The sequence below is a fragment of the Callorhinus ursinus genome, unplaced genomic scaffold (assembly GCF_003265705.2).
Source record: "Callorhinus ursinus isolate GAN/ISIS: 27379988/994484 unplaced genomic scaffold, GSC_fseal_2.0 scaffold3, whole genome shotgun sequence".
Classification (NCBI taxonomy): domain Eukaryota; kingdom Metazoa; phylum Chordata; class Mammalia; order Carnivora; family Otariidae; genus Callorhinus; species Callorhinus ursinus.
The window spans coordinates 72,931,194-72,946,880 of NW_027397065.1; the positions used below are offsets into that span (position 1 = coordinate 72,931,194).

Below are 15,687 nucleotides of genomic sequence, written 5' to 3' on the forward strand. Positions count from 1 at the left end.
AATCTTTAAAAAAAAAAAAAAAACTAACAGAGTGTCACTGAAAATCATTTCAAGGGCTATCTTTGTCATATTTTCTATAGGATAATTTAGCTTGCTCAGTGGTAGTTTGCCATATCTCGACACTCTGGCTCAGCCAAAGCACTTGACTCCGGAATTGGCAGTTGATTCCAACTTCTAACTTCTTCTAAACACTCCCAGATAAGCTTCACCTTCATTGTAGTCCATTAGATACAATTGCAAAAACACTATCCACAGCCTCCATTCTGACCCCTCCCTACCCTCCCCCACATTGCTGTTTCCCTCGTCACTCCTCCATTGCTTGGCCCCATTTTCTCCCCTTTTGTGTTCTCACACACAAAAAATGGTAACTACTTTGTGGAGTTCTTCAACGTGGGTTACCCCAGTGATAAAATTCTGATAGATAATCCTCTAACACCTATGTAACTAAATCCCTATATTGAATTCCCATTCTTGAAAGACATAATTTGCTTATAGATATATATAAATATGTAATTTATATATAATATATAATAGTGTATATATACACCTTTTTCCTGGTTGACATACAAACTTTACATATCATTTCTCCTAAACTAGTCTATGAAAAAATGCCCTTTTTAATATTCTGACACAAACTCTTTTAAATCGATGAGCAAATTTTCTAACAGCTAAAATTAATTCCAAATTTTGGTCATTTCCTTAGAGTTTTCTATTTTTTAAGATTTTATTTATTTATGAGAGAGAGCAGGAGCAGGGGGAGGGGCATAGTAAGAGGGACACAGACTTCCGCTGAGCAGGGAGTCTGATGCAGGGCTCAGTCCCAGGACCCCGAGATCATGACCTGAGCTGAAGGCAGATGCTTAACTGACTGAGCCACCCAGGCACCCCTTTTTATAGCTTTCTTGAATAAAATTATTTTTTCCCATGCCAAATATTCATGATTTCATCTTTGACGTGAAAAATTTGAAATACGCTATAAACTCACACCCATTCTGATTTCTTTCAAAAGGTATAGCTTAACCCACTGAAATTTTCAGGGATTGAGTAAGTATTAAAGATAAAATTAATTTGTCTGCATGGTTTTTATTTTTAAGGATTATTTTTCAAGGTTTTTATCATATATATGAAGTAATCTTAACTCACATGATTAAGTGATTGATAACAAATTTATAAATGGGGGAAAAGCTTATATCCAAATGACAGTTATAGCCACTATTTTTTAAACATCTGTTTAAAAGGGAAGATTAAAATAAAGTGTCATCAGACAATATTACATTTTAATATTTTAGATATTAGAATTCTGATATTAGAGGTTGGTGCTTTTTTTTTCTTTTAAATGGAATTCAGAGGGCTTGCATAAGAAGCTATGTCCAAAATAATAACAGCATTTATTTATTTATTTATTTTTAATTTTTTTATTGTTATGTTAACAGCATTTATTTTTATTTGGGATCCACACGTCAGAGACAGGAAATGGTACCTGAACTATTCATGGCAAAAAAGAGCTGAGTAAAAATCTCAAAAAAAATATGGTATCATTTTGGTATTAAAGACAATCTGTGTCTATACATTTTCCAAAAAATCTTTTTAAATTTGTTAGAAATCTCTTTTCAAACCTTATTTTTTAAATAAAACTCTATCATCTCAAATATTGAAAAAAATAAATTTGACTATGGCAAATAAAAAAACAAAGCCTCACTTAAACATATAAAAATAAATAACATTTAATGAATTCCTACAATGATCCCTGCACTCTATCAGCCCTGATTAACCTACTTAAAATCTCTAAAACTTTCCTTATTTGCATTTTAGAATAAGAATTTCAATAAACATAGTGCTCTGAATATTATAATTGTGCATCACCATCTCAAACATGAAATGTAAAAATAGAAAGTGTTTCTCCCTCTTAGCAATTCATGTGTAAGTTAGATATTTACAGATGCAATTTCCATGCAATAACTTTAACACATAATTTATACTAAACAATTAGTCATCTGTCATATGGTTGAACATGCATATTTTTTTTAAAAACTGATGTAAAAATGGGCCCTTTTCTAGATGATTGACATGTGAGCAATTCCCAGAAACCCTCACTGAGAGAATAAATTAAAAATTATATATTTATCGTTCCATGAATGCATCTTTATACCTTCTACTATGTAGAAGGCTCTCTGTTAGACACTCTGTTAGACACCTTCTACTATGTAGAAGGCTCTCTGTTAGACACTTCTACTATGTAGAAGGCTCTCTGTTAGGAAAATTTTTCAAGTAAGACAAGCTATCTGACTTCCCATTCTTGTCAGAAAGAACAAGAAGACAATTACTTCCATGCATCCATGCATCCAGATATACTTCCACGTGTACACTCATAAACACTAAATATGATGACTACTTGTGATAGAGACATGAGAGGAAAACTTAAGTCAATATTGGAGGGTACATCAAAGAAAGCAAAGCTTAACTACAACATGAGTTTTTAATATTGCTATATCAAATGTAGGCAGATGTTTTCTATCAAACGCTAGGCAGTACATCTTAGGCTTTTTGCGACATATAGTTTCTGCCACAACTATTCAATGCTGCTTTTTAGCACAAAAACAGCTATAGACAACATGCAAACAAATGACCATGGCTGTGCTCCAGTAAAACTTGATTTATGGATACTAAATCTGAGTTTCATATAAATTCACATGTCACAAATATTATTCTTCTTTTGATTTGTTTCAGCCATTTGAAATGTAAAACCTATTTTGTGTGGCTCATGGGTCATCACACAACAACAGATGGCAAGCTGCATTTGGCTCATGTGTAATCATTTGCTCACCCCTGTCCTATATACTGACTCATGAAGGCAAAAAGGACTTTATTACATAGGTATGTTTAAAAAGATGAAGAAATTCTGATAAATTGACCACCCAGGAAGTTAAGTGAAAATTAATATAGTGGATCGCAATTTCCTAGAACACTACTTCCATTAACACATTCATTTAATCATTCATTCAATTAAAAATCATGTACTTGACACCATGTGCCTGATGCTGTTCTACGTGCAGGTGTTACAGCAATAAACCAAACAGGCAAAGCCCTTACTCTCATGGAGCTTACATTACGCTACAGAATTACTTACTTTATAAATAGTCCTTACCTGGGTTCTCCCATAAGGGAGAGTAATAATATAGAATAAGCATATTGAGTACAGTGAAAATATAATCCACTGAACTTCTTTTGTTTTTCCCTTTGTCAGAAAAGTTATTCTTTTCAACCACAGATAAAAAGGGAAATATAGCAAACATTCCATAATATGCACTCTATTCAGAATTAGCATGTTTGTTTTTAATTTTTGCTTCATTTATGTTATTTGTATTATTGATAAAATTAAATTAAAATTTAAAACTCCTTTATTTTATTCAGCAATTTAAAATTTTCCTTCTGAAGAACTACTACCATGGCTTTGTTATGTACTGCTACCAAAGCACATTTTTATCCATTATATCACATTATTGTGCTATTCATATGTATGTGTGTGTGATTTAATTATCCTATTGTTCTCAATATTCATGTTATATATAAACTTTATATTTTATGAATTATTTGCTGTGTTTTTTTATTCATAGTTGTATTACAGTTATTCATGATGACATGTAGAAGTTTGCTCAGATATAAGCAACAATATGTAGTTTATCTAATGACAATTTAATTTGACCATTTTTCTGATAATTCTTGAATTATGCAAATAATATTTCAGGAAATATTTTTAAAGTTTTCACTTGGTGTACACTTACAAAACAATTTTCAGGGCATACAGATATTAAATTGTTAGGTTTGAGAGAGGTATATATTCAATACTGCTAAATTTTATTGCTTCCCAAAACTGTACAATTTATACATCAACTGATATTATAGAAGAGTCTCTTGCTCTACCATCCTCAGATGAAGTTATAATTGAAAAAAATGTATTTTTGTAAGTCTGATCCCTATGAAATGGTATGCAACTGTTACATTTGAATGCAACTTTTAATACTTTCACTGGTATGCTCTTGAAAATTGATTTTTCATATATATTTGCCTTATTTTTCTTTTGGTGGTTTTTACTATGAATATATAGAATCATTTAATATATTTCAAATATTGTTCATGCATGATGCAAGTACTGCCATATATGATGCAACATTTTTATCAATTTCTTTGTTGTTTTCAACACGGTTTATATATTAAATATGGTATAGAAGATTTAATTTTGAAGTAAAACATTTCATTAATTTATGACTCAAGATCAGAAAGACACTCTTCTTTCTTCAATAACTTTAAATACATATAAAATTTCCTTGTGTCTATGATTCAAAGTAGTGTTTATTTTTTCTATAAAAATTTTTTTTTTATAAAACAACTTTTCTTAATTTGTAGATATTACATCATTCCCTTGATTTGTAAAACCACCTCTTTCACAACCAAGTTTCTATAAATATTTGCATCTGATTATAGGATAATGATTAATGTTTGCTAATATTATATACAATATTTATATAATATAATATGTAATAATGAGATATAATTTTTTTGGTTTTTTAGATATGCCTTAACTGTCCATAAATACTTACACCACATTTTATAATCAACTTCTCTAGGCCTTTCAAAATAAATTAGAGTTATTTGGATTAATATTTATTGAATTTTTGGTGATTGTATGAAACTGGCATTTCATAATACTTTTGGAACTTTCTAACTAAAAAACATGTTAATCTATCCTTTTATTTGGATTTTCTTTACATATATCAATGACATTCAATTTGTGTATAGTTGCTGGAAATGTTTTTCTGGATTGCATATAATTTGTGTCTGATAACTTAAGTGCAAGTGAACAGTAAATTTTGATTTAATATAATATTGGATTCAGTCAACTTTTTGAAAATTCTTCGTTGGGGCACCTGGGTGGCTCAGTTGTTAAGCGGCTGCCTTCAGCTCAGGTCATGATCCCAGGGTCCTGGGATCAAGCCCCGTATCAGGCGCCTTGCTCCGTGGGAAGCCTGCTTCTCCCTCTCCCACTCCCCCTGCTGTGTTCCCTCTCTCGCTGTGTCTCTCTCTGTCAAATAAATAAATAAAATCTTAAGAAAAAGAAAATTCTTCATAAACTGTTCCAGCAATTTTATTAATTATTTTTATTAACTGAGTATAAGAAAATACTACATATTTTCCTTATAAACTATGGACAAGATCACATAGCCTGAACCTCTTGACATTTTTGTATTAATATTTCACATCTGCATGCTTCATTTATTTTACAGCTTGGATTTTACTGATTAGTGCTTTGGTGCTTAAGTACAGTGTTGAAGGTTATGTTAATAACAGACATGGTTTACATTATTTTTCTCAATTTATATAGTATGCTTATAGTGTGCTTGTACAATATTTATGGTAGATTGAATTATTTGATCCCAAATACCTTCTTACTCATTTCACAGGATTAGCACCCATGTCCATTCTCATGTGACTGACCCATGTATATTGCATGAAGTGAATTCACTCCTGCCATGATAATGATCCCATCTAAGAAGAAACTTTAAATGCAATTGCATGGTTTTGATGGGCTCATCTCACTCCGTCCTCCACTATGACAACAACATATCCAAGCTAATCCTGTAGGCTGCATTCCAAAATGGGAAGACATATAGATCTGGGTTTAGTCCACTAAGTGTGGCTCATCTGTATCCTTTATATAAAAACAGTAACAAATATATGTCTGTAGTGGTAAGCAATTGATGAATCTGGGCTAATTATTACTCAGCAATAACGGTAAACATGATCTATTAATGTGGTGTTTAAAATGATGTTTTCAGGGGCACCTGGGTGGCTCAGTCAATTAAGTGTTGACTCTTGATTTCAACTCAGGTCATGATCTCAGGGTTGTGGGATCGAGCCCCATGGCCAGTTCTGAGCTCAGTGGGGAGTCTGCTTGAGATTCTCTCCCTCTCCCTTTGCTGCTCCCCCCACTCACAAGCTCTCTCTCTCTCTCAAAAAAATAAATCTTTAAAATGATGATATCAATTGTTTCATCAATAAATAAAGTCTTCCATGGCAATTTAACATTGTTGGTCACAAATTTTGCTTTCATATTAATTCTGGTGCCATGACTTGAATAGAGGTCATCATTGGAACTCTCAACAATGCCCCCAAGTGCACTGACTAACTGAACAGACATCCACTGGATCCAACTTGCTCCAAGTTTTAAAACTACCTCTTGTCATGAATATAAATGGAAAATGTACTTTTCCTCTGGGTAAACCCAGTTAGCAAATGATGGTCTGTGATCTCCCTCACATTTAGCTTTTAAAAACCCTTCCCTGACCTTTGTTTTTATTTTGGCAGGGTTAAACAGACTAAGTTCTGGCCTGTTTCCCTTCTTGCAATAGCCTTGAATAAAGTCTTCCCTGCCTGTTTAATATTGTCCAGTGCAGTTTTTGCTTTGATATTAAGAATTACTCGAGGTTCTCCTTTCAACTAGTATATAGTCTAACTTAGACTATATACTACAATGTTCTCATCATGAGTACTAGAAAACACTGGGTAAATTTTTTTAAAAAATGCATTATTAAATTAGTGAAGAGCTGAGAATGCAAGAAATCTAAAGAAATAATGTGTACAGGAAGTCAGTCCTATCTAGGTGATCAGATTGTTGGTCACTGGGAGAATGTGCTGAGGCTGGGAAGTTTAGGCTGATATAGACAGAGGAAGTCTTTTAGAGTAATAAGAACTATTACAGCTTTTAAGGTTAAATTAGCTGACATGACAGATTGCAATTCTAAGGTATCCAAGTACAAAGATAATTTTTCTCTCTCTTCCATATTTTATTTTCTTGAGTTCATGGTGGCATAAAATCTGGGGGACCTGCACTGAAAAGTAGAGATAAGTATTTGTATTACCATGCTTAAAAGCCCAAAATCTTGCAACATGGACAGACCTACTGTAATACAAAACATATATTGTCCTCAAAATATTACAGTTGAAGCTGTAACAGCATTAATTCAGTTAAATTCCTAACTGGAAAAAATAATAGGACCTCAGCTTAATTTTCAGATAGAAGTATGTGAATTTTCTCTGTTGCCAAACAATATTCACTTAACGACTGAGCCGCCCAGGCACCCCAGTAATGGTAATTTTTAAAGATTTTTTTGTAGTATGATTTCTAAGCAAAATGGAAATAAATGCCTTTGGCAAATGTTAATTTGCTTTATATATTTCTAGTTAAAAATGAATATTGCTTTTGGTACAAGTGTAAATGGGATCGATTCCTTAATTTCTCTTTCTTCAGTCTCATTGTTAGTGTATAGAAATGCAACTGATTTTTGTGCCTTGATTTTATATCCTCCAACATGGCTGAATTCCTGTATGAGTTCTAGCAATTTTGGGGTGGAGTCTTTTGGGTTTTACAAATAAAGTATCATGTCATCTGCTAAGACTGAGAGTTTGACTACTTTGCTAATCTGAATGTCTTTTTGTTGTCTGATTGCTGAGACTAGGACTTCTAGTACTATGCTGAATGACAGTGGTAAGAGTGGGCATCCCTGTGATGTTCCTGACCTTAGGCGAAAAGCTCTCAGTTTTTCCCCATTGAGAATGGTATTTGCTGTGGGCTTTTCATAGATGGCTTTTATGATTTTGAGGTATGTTCCCTCCATCCCTACACTTTGGAGAGTTTTAGTCAAGAAAGGATGCTATGTTTTGTCAAATGCTTTTTCGGTATTGAGAGGGTCATATGGTTCTTGTCCTTTTATTAATGTGATATATCACACAGCCAAACTGTGGAAAGAGCCGAGATGTCCATTGACAGATGAATGGATAAAGAAGATTGATATATATATATATACACACACACAATAGAATATTACGCAGCCATCATAAAGGATGAATACTTACCATTTGCATTGATGTGAATGGAACTGGAGCATATTATGCTGAGTGAAATAAGTCAATCAGAGAAAGACAATTATCATATGGTTTCACTCATATGCGGAATATAGGAAACAGCACAGAGGATCATAGGGAACGGAGGGAAAACTGAGTAGGAAGTCATCAAAGAAGGATAAAAACCATGAGAGACTCTTAACTATAGGAAGCAAACTGAGGGTTGCTGGAGGGGAGGCAGGTGGGGGGATGGGGTAATTGGGTGATGGGCATTAAGGATACGTGATGTGATGAACACTGGGTGTTATACACAATTGATAAATTGTTGACCACTACATCTGAAACTAATGATGTACTATATGTTGGCTAATTGAATTTAAATAAAATTAAATAAATAAATAATTAAAATAAAAATGCATATTGCTTCATTACTATTATCCAAACTTGAAATAAGATATATTTTGTTTTATTTGGATAAAAACCTACTGGAAATGAAATCACAGATAAAGCACAAGTCTGATCATTTATTAAACATACATACTATTACTGGATAAAATAAAAAGGATAAGAGAATACCAAAAAAATTATAAATTCGGGGGGAGAGTTAATACTATTGTTTACCATATGTGTTTAAAACAATCTCTTTTTTTTCTACTAGTGTATATTACATATAATCCCAAATTAACTATGAATTTGAATTCAGGGCTTCATTTCAATTATTTTTTCATTACAAAGACTTGGTAATTGGAAGGGTGTATTCATGATTTTAAGAACCAGAATAGAATGTATAGAAGAAATTAAAGGGAGAATTAAAAATAAAAAAAGTTTCTTGAGACAAATGAAAATGGAAACACAATACACCAGAACTTGTGGGATGCTGCAAAAAAGAATGTGTATAGAGTATCTGTATGGTGCATCTCACTCGACAGAACCCCACACCATTAGCATTTCATTTAAGAAGAATTAAAATTCAATAGCAGAGAGAAACGGGAAGAGCAATTAAAGCACATGCTAATTAAAGGGACTTATCAGTGGATTTCTCTATGCCAATAAGCATACTGAAAATATATTAAGAATCAGGCTTACAGGGGCGCCTGAGTGGCTCAGTCGGTTAAGCGTCTGCCTTCAGCTCAGGTCATGATCCTGGAGTCCCTGAGCCCCCAGTGCTTCTCCCTCTACCTCTGTTCCTCCCCTGCTCATGCTCACGCTCTCTCTCTCTTGCTCACTCTCTCTCTAAATAAATAAAATCTTAAAAAAAAAGCAAAACAGAATCAGGCTTACACATCCCACCAATGAAGATATGTGGGGCAGAAGGGTAGAAATAGAAGCAGAGCTGAAATCCATGTCACCCTTTTCCATTTATTTACTTTTCATAACTCTTCTCATTAAGCTTAGATCAAATCCTATTAAGAAAGATTACTTTTTGGGGCGCCTGGGTGGCTCAGTTGGTTAAGCAACTGCCTTCGGCTCAGGTCATGATCCCAGGGTCCTGGGATCGAGCCCCACATCGGGCTCCCCGCTCAGCGGGAAGTCTGCTTCTCCCTCTCCCACTCCCCCTGCTTGTGTTCCCTCTCTCGCTGTCTCTCTCTCTCTGTCAATTAAATAAATAAAATCTTTAAAAAAAAAAAAAGAAAGATTACTTTTTGAACATTTTTGAAAATTTTGCTCACCATATTATTAAATAAATAACATTCCTTTCAATACAATGATCTATTCAAAATTATTTTTAAAACTGGTAGGTTGTGCAGATGATTTATTTGATGAAAGAAATAATAATTTTTTTCTACCTCATTGTCTCCATAACAAGATTTTCATATTCCTATAGTGATCTTAGATTGAGAACATCTGTGAACATTAGAAATGTCTTATATGTTTGTCTATCAACAATATTCATCATAAAATTTATCTGAATAAAACTGGATGCACAAATTAATACAAGGCATCGTTTTAATGAACCCAGTTGACCTGTTTCAGTCTACAGGTAAAATGGCATAAGTTTACGTTAATTATACTTGAATAAAAAATAGCATAAGTTTAACATCTGAACTCATTATTATCTATCAGAAATAATATTTTTATAAAATACTGGATTGAGATCTGTCTACTTTCTTCATTAGCCTGTATCATTCCGAGCATTAAACAGAATTTAAAGAATTAAAGAATCAGGCTATCATATAAATATTTAGTTGTTATGTGAAATATATTCGTAAAAGGCAATTTGGAATTTTGACACATTTTTTTCTCAGTTTGTTCCTTTGAATGGAAAAAACATAAATCCAAATCTCTTTCACACATAATTATATCTATACCTCAAGAATTAGAAAATTGCCATCAAACTCCAATATCACTTACTTACTTGATTAAAAAAATCCATACTTATTGCTTGGTTTATAAAATGAATGTGTTCCTCATAAAGTTTCTGCTTTTGTCTAGAACTCATTTCACTGAACTGCCAAATCTCATCAGTAATTCCTACTGTGCAAACTATAGCATGTTCGGTTTATGAGAACATAGTAGAACTTTGCAAAGTTTCTACTCCTGAACCTGTAATGGCATCTCTATTCATATTCCATTTGGCTAAAATTTGGCCATATAGTCATGCCCAGTGCAGAAATGTAGTTTTTCTCTTTGATCACAGGTAGAAGGAAACACAATATTCTCTGAACAGCTACTAATCTGTACCACAAGCTTTATGTGCAAAAATTAGAAAATAATAAAGTTTGAAAATTAAATTCATATGTTGAGAAAGAACAGAATAAGCCAACATAGAGAAAAATAAATTTAATTAATATAAGAGCAGAAATCAGTATGATAGTGATTTAAGAAAAATGAAGTTTATCAACAGTATCCATAATTTTGAAGCTTTTAAATGATTAGGTAAAAACGCAAAACGCTGGCAAGATTAAGTAAAATAACACAGGAATAAATATTATTTTCAATAAAAATATTTTAAAACTTTAGATTTAATTATAATTCATAGAAAAATAATTATAGCATACTTATGCAAAGGACCAATAATCATTATATAAATAAATTTATTAGCAAATTTACCAACAAAATGCAGAAAATTTCACAGTGAATCAAGATAAATCCTTAAGGTACAGCAAGGATTAAGTAAAGGACTAATACGTGTTTTATTGAAAAACCGGATAAGAATACTTTAGAAAAAAATATAATTTATAAATATGGATGCAAATATTTTAAATATAAATTGAGAGTACAAACATGGCTGAAAACCACTGCATCTTTCACCTCTAGCTGTTCACAATTTGGTACACAGGTCCATTTTTCAATGGAGATTTCCCTTTCCCTTTTCTAAGGACAGCTCTTAGAGTGAATTTTTCTTTATTATGTTCACTATTTTATGTGTCTTCCATGAGAGGCATTTGGATTATTTCAACTTTAGATATCCATATTGCTGATCTGGCCATTGTTCTTTTTTTTTTTTTTTTGGTTTCCTTTTAAAAATTTTTTTTTTTAAATTTTTAATTGTTATGTTAATCACCATATATTACATAATTTGTTTTGGTGTAGTGTTCCATGATTCATTGTTTGTTCATAACACCCAATGCTCCATGCAGAATGTGCCCTCTTCAATACCCATCACCAGGCTAACCCATCCCCCCACCCTCCTCCCCTCCAGAAACCTCAGTTTGTTTTTCAGAATCCATCATCTCTCCTGGTTCGTCTCCCCCTCTGACTTACTCCCCTTCATTCTTCCTCTCCTGCTATCTTCTTCTTTTTCTTTTTTCTTAAAATATGTTGCGTTATTTGTTTCAGAAGTACAGATCTGTGATTCAACAGTCTTGCACAATTCACAGCGCTCACCATAGCACATACCCTCCCCAATGTCTATCACCCAGCCACCCCATCCCTCCCACCCCCCACCACTCCAGCAACACTCAGTTTGTTTCCTGAGATTAAGAATTCCTCATATCAGTGAGGTCATATGATACATGTCTTTCTCTGATTGACTTATTTCACTCAGCATAACACCCTCCAGTTCCATCCACGTCGTTGCAAATGGCAAGATCTGGCCATTGTTCTTATTAAAGGTGTGCTAAGGTTGCTTCTCTATTTCTTAAAATATAGACGTCATATATATGGCCTTCTTAAAGCTTCATTAAGATTCTTGATTGTTTTTTAATTTAATATTTGATATCTCCAAAGATATATTTATAAGAAATTTGTCTTTTTATATTCAAAATCAGGACCAAGGAAGACAGAACTAGGTTTCATCATTTGTCAAAAATTTCCACTCGCTGAAAATATTGAAGGAGTCAAGATCTTACCTTAGTTTTCTGGCATAGTCACTCCTTACTGGAGTTTGGTACTTCAGCTCTGGTACTCATTACTGCTGAATGACTGATTTCTTGTCTTCAGGAAGAGGGCTGAAAAACAAGAGACCAATATATGGTTACTTAATGCCCCCTCTTATTTATTAAACTCTGGAGATAGTTTATGCACATATCCTGGCCAATTTTCTTAAAGCTGGCCATTATTAATCAGAATCTATTTTTAGTTGGATCTCTGACTGTATTAGTTTCAGTCTGGGACCCAGCAGAAAACATAGCATTCTTAAAAGGACTATTTAGAGAGATACGAGAGAAGGGTAAGGAAAACGGCAATGGATGTTGAAGCACTCATGAAACAAAAATGGTGAGAAGTCGAAACTACTAGTGACCTGAAGAAACAACAGGAGAGAACAAAATTACATGGGTGCAGCAATTTCTGGAAACTCAAAAGTATTTTCTAAGAGGTGGCAAGGGAATGTACTGACACAGACAGGAGAGAGACAGGAAGAATAAACAAACAGCTTGTTTCCAATATTCAGCAGGTGTCTAAGCACAATTTTACCACAGAACAAAGTGTCCACATAGTTGATTCCATTAGAACATCATCCAGTGGGCATTGTGCAAGGCAAAGAAGGTAAAGAACAGATCTTGGGAGCAAAATGTGATTAACCAGCCTGATTCTCACAATGTAGACTAGGTAGAAGTAAATTGGTTACTGGGTAACTTTACTTGGTCTGGAGTTCTTACTTTTTTAGTAATATCATGTAAAAATGGTTTGTCATGATGTGGTACTGGAAAAATAATAAAAATAAACATCAATGTAATATAATAGCTTAGAGATAGAGGTCAATTGATTTCCAACAAAAGTTCTAAGCTAATTCAACAGGGAAAGGATAATCTTTCAACAAATGTACTACAACAATTGGTTCACTAACTACAATATGAATCTCAACACTAATCTTAATCAAAAATTAAACTGAAGTGGATCACAGACCTAAATATAAAGAACTAACAGTACCAAACTTGTAGAAGAAAACAAGACAAAATATTAGTGACCTTGGACTGGGCAAATATTTCTTAAGTAAGATGTAAAAACACTAAGTATAAATTTGAACTTTGACAAAATAAAAACACATTTGTTCTCCAGAAGACAATGGTAAGAAAATGGAAAGATAAATTTCAGAGTGGGAGAAAATATTTATAAAATAAATATTTAAAAATTATTTTTATCCAAAAAATACGAGCTCTTACCACTCAATATTAAAAGTGACAAAAATGCAAATTAAAAAAAGAGCAAATAATTTAAGCATTTTGCCAGAGAACATATACAGAAGGAGAATGAGCATACATAGAATTTTCAGCTATCTTATACATTAGAGAAATGCAAATAAAAAAAACAGAATGAGATACCACTCTAAATCTACTAGAACAGCGACAATTAAAGACTCCATGAAGATGTTGAGAAAATGAAAGCCATACTTTTTTGATGAAAATGCGAAATGGAACAACCATTTTGGAAAATAATATGGTACTTTCTTATAAGGGTAAAAACACACCTACCCTATCACTAACCTAGTTTCTTATTAGGGTAAATACACACTTACCCTATTGTTAACCAATCCTGTTCCTAGATGTTTAACCAAATGTAATGAAATATATGCCCACATCAAAATTTGTTAGTAAATGTTTTTTTTTCTTTTTTTGCAGTTTTACTAATAGAAGCTAAAAACTAGGAACATCTATTATGTGAATCAACTGATGGGCAAACAAATTGAGGTGTATACTTGCAATGGAAAAGTATTCAGCAATGAAAATGAATGAACACACATTCCACACGCACAGACAAATCTGAAACACATTATTCTTAGTGAAAAAAAGTCATTCACAAAAGAGTAAATGCTCTATGATTCTATTTTTCTGGTTCTAGAAATACAAAACTACACTGATAGAAAGCAGATCTATCACCAAGATCCAGAAGGTAGGGGAAGGTGATTAACTACAAATGAGTGGTGCAAAGTTTCTTGTAGTGCTGAAAATGTTCTGTATCGTGGCAGTGGTGCTATTTCATTGTCTGTCAGACACTGTTAATTGTCTTACGGTACCTACCTATTCTAGCTTTAATCATTTAGTAAAAAAAAAAAAAATCCTCAAACTTTAGCTTTGTATATTACCATCAAGAAACAGATTCCATATCATAACCTCACTTGCAGCAACTTTGACCATGTAGCTAAATTCTGCCCAATGGGATGTGAAACAAAGTAAATGACCACTTCTTTGTCATGTCCTTAAAATGATATATGACTGTCTCTCTGCTTTCCTCAGTGTTTTGAACATGTGGAGGAGGATAATACTTAAGTTGATGACAGAGCAGAACAATAGGAAAGAAGGAACTAGATCCCTTAATGACGTTGTAGAATCACCTATCCCCCTTATACTGCTCAGTTACATCTGCTTACATAAAAAGAATAAAGTCTAGGATGTCATGTACATAGTCTAAAGCACTTTAACCCCTATTGTGTCAAGCTTATAGTTTTATCATTATACTTTCTTCTCGATACCAACATAATATTGATATCTTCTACATTTCTTTCTCTCCAACCATATTGCAATAATTGTACATGATGTTCTAACATAAAATACATAAAGACAAATACCATGGAGATTGAGGTTTTGTTGGGGGTTGGGGAAATTTGGGGGGCTATATCAGAATTACTATCTATGAAATTTAAGGGTTTTTTGCTTCAGGTATTTATATTTGTTTTTTTTAAATTTTATTGTGTTATGTTAATCACCATACATTACATCATTCGTTTTTTTAAATTTTTTATTGTTATGTTAATCACCATACATCATTAGTTCTTGATGTAGTGTTCCATGATTCATTGCTTGTGCATAATACCCAGTGCTCCATGCAGAATATGCCCTCTTTAATACCCATCACCAGACTAACCCATCCCACCCTCCTTCATCATTCGTTTTTAATGTAGTGTTCCATGATTCATTGTTTGCGTATAACACCCAGTGCTCCATTCAATAGGTGCCCTCTTTAATACCCATCACCAGGCTAACCCATCCCCCCACCCCCCTCCCCTCTAGAACTCTGTTTGTTTCTCAGAGTCCATAGTCTCTCATGGTTCATCTCCCCCTCGGAATTCCCCCCTTCATTTTTCCCTTTCGATTCTCTCTGGAAAATACCCCATCTGATCATGTAGTTCTTAGCTCAATTACCATCTCCTCATAGATGTCTATGCTGTAAAATCTATCTTATATTGCCTAATCCATCATTTATTTACTATGTATTTTGCTTATAAATACTGAAAATTTTATCATTGATTTATGTGGGATTTTGTTGTTATTTTCACTTAGTATATGATCTCAAAGAGAGTCGGAACGTTTTTCAACATTATATATCCCTTCTAGTATGTTAAATGATATCTGGAGATGCTAATGATGCCTATATAGCAGGAAATAAGTAAACATTGTGGCTTGAACT

At 33.2% G+C, this 15,687-nt stretch overlaps 1 long non-coding RNA gene across 1 annotated transcript in view; it reads right to left on the reverse strand.

The window, feature by feature from the left end:
- LOC141371498 (uncharacterized) overlaps positions 1 to 15,687 on the reverse strand; it is a 326,833-nt gene that overhangs the window by 279,688 nt on the left and 31,458 nt on the right. Inside the window, exon 2 of the long non-coding RNA XR_012376495.1 lies at positions 12,192 to 12,290. This is a non-coding gene — a long non-coding RNA (uncharacterized lncRNA). The remainder of the gene's footprint in view (positions 1 to 12,191; positions 12,291 to 15,687) is intronic.